We start from the raw sequence: 13,895 nt of genomic DNA on the forward strand, positions 1-13,895 counted from the left end.
GAGCCTTTCCTGGGTAAACAAAGGGCATCATTAGTTGTATTACTGTTACGTTATAGTAATGGGGAAACTCCGTAGCTTTGTGTTCAATAGCGCTGGCCTCCCGAGGCAGTTTGAATGTAATTCAAGGGTTCAATTCTTTAAGCCCCCTCTCAGCAAATCCACTACGTGAAATAGTACTCTACCAAAATTCACCATTTGATTTGCGAGATTGTTCACAAGCGGTGAGCAATTGGGCCAGTGTGTGCCCATGTAATAATCCAATTTCTGAAAAACCTACCCACAAATGAATAATAATAATGATAATCCTTTGAAGCTATGGTATCCCAGACGTCCCTTGATAACGATAAGTAGTAGAAAATCTCAGTGTTCTCACCTGGTTGAATGACGGATTCCCAACTGAGTTGCACAACAGATGCAATGGCAACTTTATCATGCTCATTCAGAAGGTGTCTTGGCTGCTGGGGAATGACAATACATAGCGAGGACATTTTCCATCGTGACTCATTTGGGATGATTCATTCTCTCACTTTTGTTTGTTATTTAAATAAAAAAAGACTTACCCACCGTATTAATTACAATGCCAATGCAGTGGTCTTACAAGAGCATTACATAATACGAAATGAACTTATACAGTACAACGTAGCATATCTGCCCCGTAGCCATCATTCTCTAAAGACGTTCAGAATTCCGACCGTTTCACACACAGTGATGCGTTCTTAATCCAGCAAACATTCGCTCACTTCTAAAAGCTCAGTCAAGCATTTCCCCATTTTAAAGCATATTGTGCTTTATTTAGTTCAGTCATTATCTATAGACGCCCATATAACCAGCCTTTTCGCCTATGTATAGAAAACTTTTTCCACACCGTATGTAGCCAAACGTGCTCATCTGAGAATACGTGACACGGTTACCGCATGTAACATCTTCTTACTAACATGCAAAGCGTTTTATGAAGCCACATTCATTGTAACGTCATGTGGGATGTATTTTACATAAGCACATTCGAGAAGCAATTTCGAGATGGAGCTGCTAAGCTTGTTCAAACAGAAATGCATCATATAACACGCTGTCTGGAAAGAGACGAGTGAATGCTGCCTGGGCTAAGCCAGCGTGGCAGATTGGTTGATGTACCTGTTGGGCGAGGGCTTACAGGTTGCATGGCGCATTTGAGTCGCAGGGCTTAGGGTGCAATGCGTGCGTCAATCATCAATGCTGAGGAATTGGTCCAGCTATGTTCCGTGTGATGAAAATTTCCACGACCCAATATTTTACGCGTGCCAAAACCATCTTGCCATCGAGTGTGCACAGGCTGGAGGTTAAACGACAACTCAATAATGTAAACCCATTCCAAAAATTGCCTTCAGTTACACAGTATATTTCAGCAAACCATGCTGTGAAATGCATGTCTTTAATACGGGGCTGGATATGCTGACGTGCGTCCGTGTTACCTTCACATTTCAAGATGAAAACTTACGGGCATACATTTCACGTTCGATATACACCTAACTAAAAAGGTGTAGCTCTGCAACGTATCGCTTGATGCCACTGTTGCGGGTGAAGCGTCTACAATAGAGAGCTCCGAAAGAGATTTTTTGGCCTACTCTTCCACACTAGCCAGAGACTTATTGAAGGTGGCGGCAATACCCACACTCACTCTACCTCACTCCACGTGACCTGCCGATCAACTTATTGTGGTGAACTCATTTACACTGCTGGGTGGATGGAGGCATGGGGATATTTCAGAAACTTTCCCCATTGTTCCAACCGCCTTCGTCGGGATATTGAACCAGTGACCTCTGGAATGCAAGTCCAGTGCGCTAACCATCCCACCGTAGTAACATTCCTTTCAATACATTTACATAACTAGATACGATGGCAGAGTCGATGTACTTCCCCGTTATCCACACCTGCAATGATTATTCGTAATCTAAGTTTATATTTTGGTTTAAATATAAAGTGAATGTGACTGCTCACCTCAAATAGGCACTTATTCATTTGCACCGTTTCATATATGAGGGTTCCTCTTCATCGCGTGCCCTCGTTCACGTGACCCTCTGTGCAGGGACCTGATAAGAAAGCAGATAGAAGAGGGAGTTCATCAAGATAGCAATGCTTTTCAAAATTGTACTATGAGTGGGGGCTCCTCCCCTTATCAATCCATATCAATGTATTTTGCTCTTTTTGTTCTTTCATCCATAAACGAACATTAATTAATTTGCTATTTATTTTAAAAACATAGTTCGGTATTATTATTTTTATATTTTATTAGAAGAATATTGAATAGGGCTGTTTTTTTACATGTAATCAAACACATACCATCTTCATCATAGCAATTTCAAGTATTGTTAATGGCATTTACTAAGTCGGGCTGTGAGATTCCCTGGTGTAAAGGGTGCTCCATAACAAGCCAACTCTTATTGTTATTAGCAGTTAAGGTAAAAAAAAAGACACCGTACATGCATCGAGGAAAATACTCAAAAACAAAAGTGTTGGAAGAACACAACTTGGAAAACACAGAGTTATAACACGCTTGATGTAGTCTCAAGCAAAATGTCAGAGATAATCGCTAAATTGGGTTGCGACATTCTTTTACCTGCGGGGTGAGCTGAAAGAATAATGACGTCAAAAAAAATTGGCCAGATAATTTCCATGGCCCATCCCGACGGTCAGCTACGAATCACAACAGGACTTGTATACCTTTGGCAGTTACTGAATGTGGATCAGGATCAACACGATGAAATACAGAGGTGAACCGTAGCAGGTCGGAGTGCTTTTGGAAAACCTACGTCTATGCTGGTATGCAACATACCAGTCTGCCTAAAAAAATTTAGACTCTCTTCGATCAGCGAATATTCCCTGTTAAGGACATTACCATCGTAAAATGTGGACAACGATAAAGGAAATGCCCAAAACCTGGCCAATACGCAATAAAAAAACGGAGAGGTGCACATTTGGAGTAACAATGTGATGCATGAAGAGGGGAACGCAAGCTCGAGAGACCGCAAGCAAGTCTAGGAGGCATCGGATTGACTGTTAAAAAAAAATGTAGGAGACCTTGGGTGGTTACATTGCGAGAAGGGATGGACAGCGGTGGAGGATAACTGTTGGGGAATAGCAGCTGAAGGATGAAACGTGTGCAAAGAGAGGGTTGAGCACCACCACAGAGATGGAGTAATGCGCGATCGGTTCATGTGAACAAGTAAAGATGTAATAATTGGTTCTTTACCCTTCTATCTGGCAACAAAACTGACACCTTTTTGCAAGGAGTCATGTTTGCATAGACCGCAATACCTGCAGTCATAAATACAAACAAAAGACATAACTCTGATAATGTGCACTGTCCTTGAAGTTGATTGGTCCACACCCGAGACAGCTTTCCTTCGAGCCTAGTCTCATATGGGTTGGACCAGATGACGCCAAAAGGCGCCTTTTGGCGTCATCTGGTCCAACCCATATGAGACTAGGCTCGAAGGAAAGCTGTCTCGGGTGTGGACCAATCAACTTCAAGGACAGTGCACATTATCAGAGTTATGTTCTTTTGTTTGTATTATGACTGCAGGTATTGCGGTCTATGCAAACATGACTCCTTGCAAAAAGGTGTCAGTTTTGTTGCCAGATAGAAGGGTAAAGAACCAATTATCATATTTTTACTGGCAAATGAGGTCCCCATAAAGTAAAGATGTACTCTGGCATTGTGGGATTGGTACGCTGTGGGGGATAAGGAAGAGGGCCTTCATCAAAAAGTGAATGCATCATGGACCAATAATGGTGACATGTATATGACAGTGTTGAAACTTGCTTTCGGTAATGATTAGGCTAAACGTTTATATTGTTTAGGTTAGTTGTAATTTGAACCCCGATTTATGACTTTGTATGTTATAAGCTAATCAATACTTTGATTGTACAAGTCCTTGATAAACAGGTAGTGTGTACTGCCCTTTGTTAATCCACTACTAGATGAAGGCACCTACCCAACCTTCGATCAAGGGGGTTGTTTGACCATACTTCACCACTCTGGTTTGGGATGGGGGTGGGGGTTTAAGAAGACTGATCCAGATATCACTCGCCAGAAGTCTTAGCCATGGATGGAGTTTGAACTTGGGTCATTGGGTTTATGGTGGAATTCTCTACAAGCAACTGCATCACCACTCCTCCCTGTAAGTCATTGAATATATGTGTAATGACCGGGTTACACCTGCTGACATGACAAAGTGACACCTGCTGGCCTGGGAAGGGTTTTACGGGTACAGCCACAGAGGTAACAGCCAATCAGGGAAGGAGACGTATCTGAAGCAAAGGTAACAGGTGGGGTTAGCCGAGATGTTCCGGGAACCTGCTCGAAGGTTCCACGAGAGGGCGTGGCCGGAGACGGGGCTTAGCCACGCCTGGGGGGATGTAAGTGGGAGGGGACCCGGGGCTCGGGCCTCGTGTGTGGGGTCCTGGGTCCTGGCTGCGTCGCTGTTCACCGACATCTCTCTCCATCGTCCGTCCACATGGATGATCTCCTGCGTGGGTTTCATCACCGTCATCGTCACGCCGCCAGCCAGCGGCGGAGACGAGTGAGGGCGAGAGGACCCCGCCGAGTGATCGGCTGTGCGTGTAGCCAGTAGAGGTGTTATTGCCTCGAGTTATATTCAGTGACAGGAAGAACCAGTGTTGGCCTGTGTTGTGCCCAGTGTGAGAAATAAAGAATACGTACCCTCTATACAACATGTCGTGGAAGTCGCTCATTACATATGTAAAACAAGAGTGCATGGCAGCATGAATATAGTTAACTACTTCGTGTCCGCTGATATACATAAATGCACAAGTACATACATATTGATGTTTTGTCTCGAATATGGCAAAAAACATGAATATAATAAACAAACTCGAACGTATTAACGTTTAACGATGTAAATCACTCTAGTATATCACACGTATAAGGAATGACGTATGTAATAATAGCTATTATTGAGCAAATAAATAAAATACGATTTTTAAGTGTTGACATTCGTGTTTTGCACACGTTTGCTGTGGCCTGCTTACACATTTCTTCATATGCACGCCTGTTGCCAAAATATTGTCCGCAATCTATATACAGTATATATAAACAATCTACATAAAAAACCAAGCTGAACCAATTTAACCAGAAAACAAAAACTGGTTAATTAAGGTAACGTTATCAGATTTGACTGACTTAATTTCAGCATTGACAAGTAAAAAGTATACACAAAAAAAGGGATGTCATGCTTTAGAACACTCGACTTGTAGTTCAGAATCTCCGGGGAGGGCAGTTTAAACGATGGGCAAATTTATGTGCCCCCCCCCCCCCACCTGGCCCCCCACCTGCCCCCCCCCCCCCCCCCCACCTCTGTCCACGCAGCTAGTACACTGTATAAATGGGTACGCCACATTTAGTCGATCCTGCACAGGTGGCGTGTGGTAGGGCAAAGTGCGAGTACTCCTACCTCTTCCGAAACATCTGGTCAGCATGGAAGAGTAAGCCAAACACCCTCTAGAGAGGGGCTCTCCACAACTCCCTGTAGTGGAGGCTCCTTTACCAGCAGTTGCACGGCAATGCAATTGCAGGGCTGCACCTTTACCTTTGCAAAAAACACCTTAAGTGAACCGTGACTAAAATTGGGGAATTTAAAATATCCATTGTGCCGTTCGAGGACTAATATTAGCTCTGCACGGGTTACTGCAAAGAGATCCATACCGTCCCTTGGCTTCTACTCGCACTTTTCTTGAGCACCTGTGGGGCATGCAGACTCCCTTCTGAATGGGCCCGAAAAATTCCACAACATCTATTGCCCCCAGCCCAGGGAAGACACAGACAGACAGAGGAGATGGGACACACACGTAAAAAAAAGTTTTGGCGAGAATCTTTTTGTTGTTGGCCAAGTGAACACCTCTTGCTCCACCCAATGTTCTAGGAGGCCATTAACCTGTCAAGGTGATGGGTGAACCCCATCCATATTTTTTTTTTAGCCAGAGCATATCTCCATAAGCACAAAGGTATATTCTCTCGACAATAATGCCCATTCAATTTCGACTTGACGTAAGGTATGCAAGAAAGGTATTAGGAACGCCCAGAGAAAGGCACGGTGCTTGTGCGCCTTTGAACTACTCACTTCTTCTATATATACACGTACATATATTTTAAACCCACTGTGTATATAATGTAGTTTTACATCATCGGCAACTATGAGGAAAGGGAAAAAAATCCAAACCTAAAAAGGTTTGTGTGCTTTTCCCCAACACGATCAAATGTTTTCACGTGATGTTAGTCATACGGTCTGTTCTCCAGCGTATATACACACATCTATAATATAGCATGTCTATGTGCAATTGGAAAAACACGCACGTATATATTGCAAGCATGTTTTTCCTATCCTCGTGCCAGCGAGCCACTTATTATTCCACTTATTTTAATGCTTCATAGTTATTTGTGATGTTGCGTTTGTATGCAAGACTTTCCTGCAAGGGAGAATAAGGCTCAAGCACAGATTCGTTTTTCAACTTAGTTTTTTTTTCATATGTTGTGTGTGTGTGTTGTCGACATTGCGTTGATTTTGAACATCAGATCTGGTCTGCAATCACCCACTGAGTAATTATCTTGAACATCTATTTGTTCCGGTACTTTGACATCTACTCCATGGGAGTTATGGTAGACATAATATAAATAATAAATGACGACGAAGACTTATATAGCTACCTCATCAACATGGGCGTCACGGTGGAAAAATGTTAACTACTTTGCCTGGTATGCAGGAGGTCGTGGGTTCCATCACGACCCATGGTCGTGTGGATATTTATTCGGGTCCTCCGGTTTTTCCCTCCACATTTAGGAACATCTGTTTAGACTATTTGGCTGATATAAGTTTCCACATGATAAGCCACTTCGTTGCTCTTTCATTTGTGGCCAGGTCGCTTATGCAAAAGAGCTATATAGCTCTGTGGGCCTTACCTGGTAAAATACAAAAATAGTTTACTCATTTTAGTTTTTTATATAAAGCCCAACATTAAGTCTACCACCTACCCCCCTTCCCTAGCCACCACACTCACAATGCACTTACCACATCTAGTTGAAGCTCCGATAACACCCTCTGGGTGCGAGTAGCCACATCCTCCTGGAGTGTTGCCCCACCGCAGCTTTAGGACATTTGGTTTCACTTGGAGTGGCCATCATCACTTTATGATGCCATATGAATAGCGGCAACCTTTGCAGTCAGTTTAACACGTAGGCTTTCGCGATAAATATCATCCATAACCTTTGCAGTATCAATAATAACCAACGATGATTTATATAGCCACTTCAAAAATACCAAATAATAATATTTACTTGTTAAGAACGCTTCTGTTAGTCTCATGAATGATTACCAACGTAGCGCAAACTAATGCTGAAAAAAAAAGAATATACTTTACCCTTTAAAGCAATACAACAGGTGTCAAGATGTGCAAACACCAATTAGACACCTATTGCAAGGCATAAAGTCTTTCTGTTCCATCATCTTGATACCGCCAAAAAAAAGTCTCTAAGATCACAAACCAAAACTTTGGAGACTGAACGTGGTTCAGCGGCCATCCCGGTCAGAATAGCGACCACCCGTCAGCACTGTCATCATCGCTGCTGCCCCCCCCCCCCCGAGCAAGCCGTACCACTGAGCGACCTTCAGTTATGCAGGTGCCATGCTACGGGTCGCCGTGGCCCGGCATTGCTACCAAAGCATTCGGGTATGCAGAGGAATATCGCGGCGCTCCGCAGTTCCCACCACCTACGCGAAATCGACAGCACCCAAAGCCCCTCTGCAGGGAAAGTGATTGCAGCTGTGTTTGGGCACTGCCAGGCCGTAATCCATGTTGACTTATTCCACCCCCACTGAGGAGGGGAGAGGGGGGGCACGCCGACGCACACCGCCCCAAGTCTGGAGGACAAACAGTCGTCTGGTTATGCTTTACAAAGGTCTTTTTCTGCTGCTGGTTGACTACCCACGCCTCTGCATGAATCGCGTGATGACTGCAGCTACAGCCGTAGCAAAGGCTGCCACGTCTGGATGATATTAACTACTGGGACGTATCATGGGGGGAAATAATATCTCGCAACCAGAAGATGGGGGGGGGGGGGGGTACAAGTGGTTACCTGGGGAAACTAGAACAGGTGGAGATCCGAGCTTCAAGAGCCACACTCGTATATTTGTAACTCCAACGTGGCAGCCCTCATGACACCGGCAGCACAAGAGACCAGTTTTGACGAGGCTATGAGGTTTCCTGCGAATCTCCCTGTCTTAGGTGACCTATACAATGTGCCTGGTTCATTAGAATATGAAGGCTTCATGTAATTAATTATTAGCTTTGGCTTACCGGCTAGACCAGTTTCCTGGCAATCTGCATCTACTGCAAGTGCTTGTGCAGGACGGTTTGGGACCTGCCTCCCACTATTCGTAGGCCCTTCACTCAGTTGCTATAGTTTGGCTGTTGGAGCCTTCGGGGTTTACACTGAATTGTACGATTCATAAATATAAATTGTTGCGACCCAACGTTTTTAAATACATTGGTTGCGAAAGTATTTGTATTCTTAACTTTCAACTAATTATTATCCGCATGCAGCATGCTATATGCGCTTTCCCCTGTCCCATGCTCGTACTGTATTATAAAATCACGAGATTCTCATGTCTAACATGAGATTCCTAAAACTGAGATTGTTTCTCATGACGTGCTAACGATAAAAAATGTTGCGTCTTCACCAGAGTTCAGGAGCTTCCATTTGATATGAACCTCACATTTGTAGATATCGTGTGAAGGATATGTGTATGATCTGGCTAAATGTATACGTTTCACCCTGTGAGATAAACTAAAACTGAGGCAGACCTTAGAGTAGAGCTGAGACCGTTTAGTCGATTACGTTAATTCATCTGCTACTTTTTGTCGTCGATTACTGAGTGTCCCTTAAAAAGTTACAGCCACCCCAATATCCTGAAGGCAGGAAACCCCCCTACAAGCCACGCCCAGCGCGACACGGCTGATGATGCCAATGAACGGTCCAATCCCTGCCGATCACCTCCGGCACATGCGGGAATAGATGAGAGACTTTTTTTTTTTACCCCTGACTGTTTCCGTCATTCTATTCAACTCATGGGTGGACAATCGGGAGAATAGTAAATTATTAACACGACCGGATATCCCAGCACCATCTTTAAACTGGGATGATGAGACGGCACTGCTCACCGAACCCTCCCTGTTTTGCTCCTCCTGTTCGGACGTTCCCAAGAGCAGAGGAATACATCTCACGATTGGCAAGGTAAACAATAATGTCCTTCAGCTGCTGCGATGAGAAAGATGGGGGGCAGCAATAATTATGCGCCAGTTACACCTACACCATTATTCCAGGACGGGATGAGTTGAGGCTAACTAGTCTGGGGGGGGGGCGTGGCTTAAGACTGTAGAAAAATAACAGCTGTAAAGTATTGGATTAAAATTTAAGTATTAATAGTATTTGCTGCGCAATAGTGGTCCCTGTGCATTAGTGTACACCGATAATTGACAGTGTGTGCTATATGTATATTTATACACACAGCGGCTGTGTGTTTACACGTACTTTGAGCATAGGAAGGAAGCGAAATTAATAGTAAATTCTTAAATATGAAAGTCAAATGTGTGTTGTTGTAAAGCTGGCCTTCATGTTGTTTATCCTGAAAAACATCACCCTACAGTGGTTTAAAATGTCCGGTATACATATATTTTTCTTATTAAATAAATATCTGCTTCAGTTAATAAGCTATATTACGATGAAATATATTGCAATTCTTGTATGTACATTAATACAGTAAATAAGGAAAGAATACGACACTAGAATTACAATAACATTTGTACTAAGTTAAAATTATACTCACAAGTGCTGCTGCATTACTTATAGATTGAACAGAGCATGATGAAGTGAAAAAAATTGATATTTATTTTTGAGGCAATGAAGACTGCTCTCAAGTAATACGGAAAAAATGCCTTCAAACATTTTTATGAGAAGTAATGATGTGATTGCTATGATGCGTGTGGACAGCAGTGTTGTAGTTATTATGATCATATTCCACTCATCCCAGAGACCTGACCCCTATTCCAGAATGCGGACAAAACTGACAGTTCAATTTCGATTTAAAGCTTTCGTGACTGCAGGGATTCATATTATTGGTTCTTTCGGTAAAGTCACGTAGAAGGGAAGTTATAAAATAATAAAAATAAAACATAATAAAATAATATAATAAAATAAAATATGTTTTATTTTTATTATTTTATTACTTCCCTTCTACGTGACTTTACCGAAAGAACCAAGAAGATGAACTGACAGTTCGTTATCCGCACGTGGCTTGGGCCTCCCCCCGAGTTAAGTGCGACCAACAGCAGCATTGGGGAGATAAAGACTGATGGGCGTGTGCGGTGCAGCTCTGTAAGACTTAATAATGGGTGGTCGTCGACAGATCCTCATACCCAACGCGAGGTTTGTAATGCTGAAAGAGGGATCTTTGTCCGTGTGGGTTTGGGACCAGATGGGTCATTTTGAACAGACGATCCACTGAGGCCTGGTGTTTACAGTGAAACACGGGTCGCCTGAATCTTTCCTCCCACAAGCCAGCCAGTTCTCTTTATAGCTGTTTTACAAGGGGAAAAAATGGAAGGAGGGAGGGAATGGGGAGGGGGGTGTGAATGGTCCAAAATAACGGGGAATCTCGACCAGGAATGAAAAACACCCTCATAAAATCACTGCTCCAGAACCACGGGCACAAAGGCAACCCAGTGCAGAACGCCGTAAAAAACACACGCGAAAATGTTTCACGTGAAGCTCCTGCGACCCGAGTGAATTCTCTTTTTTACGTGGAATAAAAAATATATATATTTACGAGGATACGTAATAAAGAGTATTCAGGCGTTAAGCAACCAATTTTGCACAAAATAATTACTGTGAATTGTTTTTGGAATTCTCGACATTGAACGCTTACCACCTTTAACCGGTGCTTTGTGTATTTTTGCAAATCGCGTAATGCATTTGTACGTCAGCGTTTCATGCGAATATATATTTCAATGATGAGCACACCTTGGATTATATTTGGTTTTAATCATGCACTAAATTATTAATTGGATGGCCTGTGTTCATATATTCTGATTTAAAATTTTATTTAATCATTGTGAGCATGACTGGATAGTCACAAAGTGTTATGTCTCTTAAAGCGTGAGGCCACGCACGCATATAGGGTGGCTCAAAAGTCAGAACACAAGGTATTATATTTTTTTTAACAAATCACAAAGAGTTATTTAATTTATTTTGACAAATGTTCAAAATTACTGCCATTAACATCAATGTAAGCTTGAATTATCTTTAAACGTGCATTTAATAATATTTGTTTAAGATTACAGGTGGAATCTGAACGTTTATCAATTATGTTGTGTCAACTAATTTTTGGTTCTTGGTCGAGTTCTGTCAATGACAAATTTGAGGTAACCCCACAGGAATAAGACAAATAGATATAATGATAATATATAAATGATTAACTTAAAGACTAAACAATTCATATTTGTTCGTGTTTGTGTTATAATAAATAGCATAACCCGATGTGTCCTCTATTTTGGGCCACCCTGTATGCAAAAAAAAGCCTACTTTATACAACTTTTCGAACTGGGCAACTTTTAAAGGCTGGCCAGGACTTTTAATCTGCTTCAGTGTCTATTAAATTAATAGTTATGTGCATCAAAAGGGACACTAGGCAAACTTCAATGCCACTTTAGATTAACATCTTCCCACCACTATAAATACAGGATGCTCCCACATCAGAGTAACGTTGAGCACACATCGCACTTGCAATCCAGAGGTCGCCCACTCGATTTGTTTAGATCTCCTGGCGCAGCATTGATCACAATGGGGACATTTTCTTCAATCCCCCGACTATCTTTGTCCATGCAGCAGCATAAATGGCTACACCACATTTGACAGGTCATATTAGCAATAGTTGGCTATGTACTGTGCGAAAAGAAGTTCACAGACATACATACATGTATATGCGGTGGAGCAAAGTGTGGGCACTCCCACCTCTTCCAAGAAGTCTGGCCAACATGGTGGAGTAGGCCAAACATCCTCCAGAGTGGTTCTCTACAGCTCCTCCTAGTAGAAGCCCTTATGCCAGCAGTGGCGTGAGTGAGTAAGTAAGATTATTACAAACATAAACAGGCAGTTTTTTTTAAATTTATCAATAAAGTGTTGCAGATGGAAAAAAACATGTGAAGAGAGTTTAACGATTATATGTTTTTGTTTGAAGATTGGAAAGGTAAGATTTTTAGGAATGCCCATGCCAAGACTTAATGCTCAAGAGATGTGGATCAAAAGCCACTTTTGGTGTAGCACAGAAATGTTTAAAAGAGGTGCATTCACTGAGAAAACACTGTAGCCCTCTTAAACACTGACTCGCAAAGCCACCCAACTTGTAGGAAGCAGGGGAGGGTGGCTCAAGAGAGAGAGCGAGAGAGCGGAAAATAAATAAAATTACTGTAAGATAAAAAAATGGCCAACCCAAAAGAATGAAAGTTATTTCCTGAGAATATTCAGAAACTAAACTTTTCCACTTTTGGCTCTTCTCATTCAACTGAAAGGTCGGGTAAATACCTGTAAATTCCTGCTGTGAAATGCACACACACACCCTGGCAGGGCCCGTTTTTATCAGGAGTTATTTTGTTCGACATAGATTACGGTGAATGCCTCTGAAGTGACTTCACGAGTGCTTAGCAGTTTTGGGAACACTGCACCGTTGTGTGCCAATGGACCTATATCTTTCCTTGCGGCTTCCCCACCATTTCCAAACTCAGCCTGATGTATATGTTTTGTTATTCAATTACTGACATTACATGTGACAACAACATGTTGTCAATAGAAGACGTAACAAAGCATAAGTAACGTGTATTTGAAAGTCAAGTTAAATGCTTTTTTAAATCACATCCGGACAGGCATATACATACAAATTCCAGCCACACCTATGTAACTCAAAAGACTAGTCAAGAAAGATAAATTACGGTTTTTCGATTAAAAGTCAAACAAAATTGCCACTAATGGCTCTCGGATGTGTCCGGCACGATGTTCGACAATTTGCAACACATTTTTGGCGTGAAACCTCGGACATTACGCAGAACAGCACACGGTACAACCCTTAAAAAAAACACACGTCGCCGAACTGTACAGCGCAACCGCAAAAACCTACTCGTATCAAGCGGATAAAACTGAAGACCAAAACAAGCTTTAGTCTTACACCATAAAAACGAACTCATATCTCCAGCAACGGCGCTGCTGTCGAGGACACACGTCGCGAAACAAACAGAAAATCATAAAAGTCGGCACCACCTGCGCTCACGTACCTTTGCGCCCCAAGTACCCTCCCGCACAGGAGTTTCGCGGGCACGCATTTGAGCAGGATCGGTAAAGCGAGCCCGAGGACTCGGCAGTCTCGCCCTTGAATCTGACTGCCGGCTGCCCAGTGCCACTAACTTTGCTCGCACCGGTTTGGAAAGAGGGGATGGGCAGTCACGCATTGGAAGGAGTAGGAGGGGCGTTTTTTTTTTTACCATCCACCCCACCGCCGCCAAAACTTATAGCCCCTGACACTGAATCCCTTAAAGGCAAGCTCAATGATGTCAAAGTCGCACGCCCAGTTGCGGAAACGGTGGGGGCTGCAGTGCGAGCGGGTTGTTATGACTGCTGCCATAGGATCGGATGAAACACGAGGTTTTTTTTTTGTGAGCAAAATAAATGGCAAAGTGCTAGAGCGTAGAGCACATGGGAGAATGAGCACGAAAGGAGAACGAGAGATCTGTAGCAAAGACAATGCACAAAGGGACGTGCGGGGGGGATTCTATTTTGCAGACTACTTGGAGCCAGAAAT

General features: G+C 42.8%; 1 long non-coding RNA gene across 1 annotated transcript; it reads right to left on the bottom strand.

Moving 5' to 3' along the window:
• Nucleotides 1–322: 322 nt before the first annotated feature.
• Nucleotides 323–13,507, bottom strand: LOC133351874 (uncharacterized). The gene is made up of 3 exons (XR_009756233.1): nt 13,372–13,507; nt 1,975–2,066; nt 323–458 (listed from the first exon to the last, which is right to left on the bottom strand). It is a non-coding gene; the product is annotated as an uncharacterized LOC133351874 (long non-coding RNA).
• Nucleotides 13,508–13,895: the final 388 nt, after the last annotated feature.

This window comes from Lethenteron reissneri, chromosome 39, assembly GCF_015708825.2.
Source record: "Lethenteron reissneri isolate LAM-NWPU_2019-01 chromosome 39, ASM1570882v1, whole genome shotgun sequence".
NCBI lineage: Eukaryota > Metazoa > Chordata > Hyperoartia > Petromyzontiformes > Petromyzontidae > Lethenteron > Lethenteron reissneri.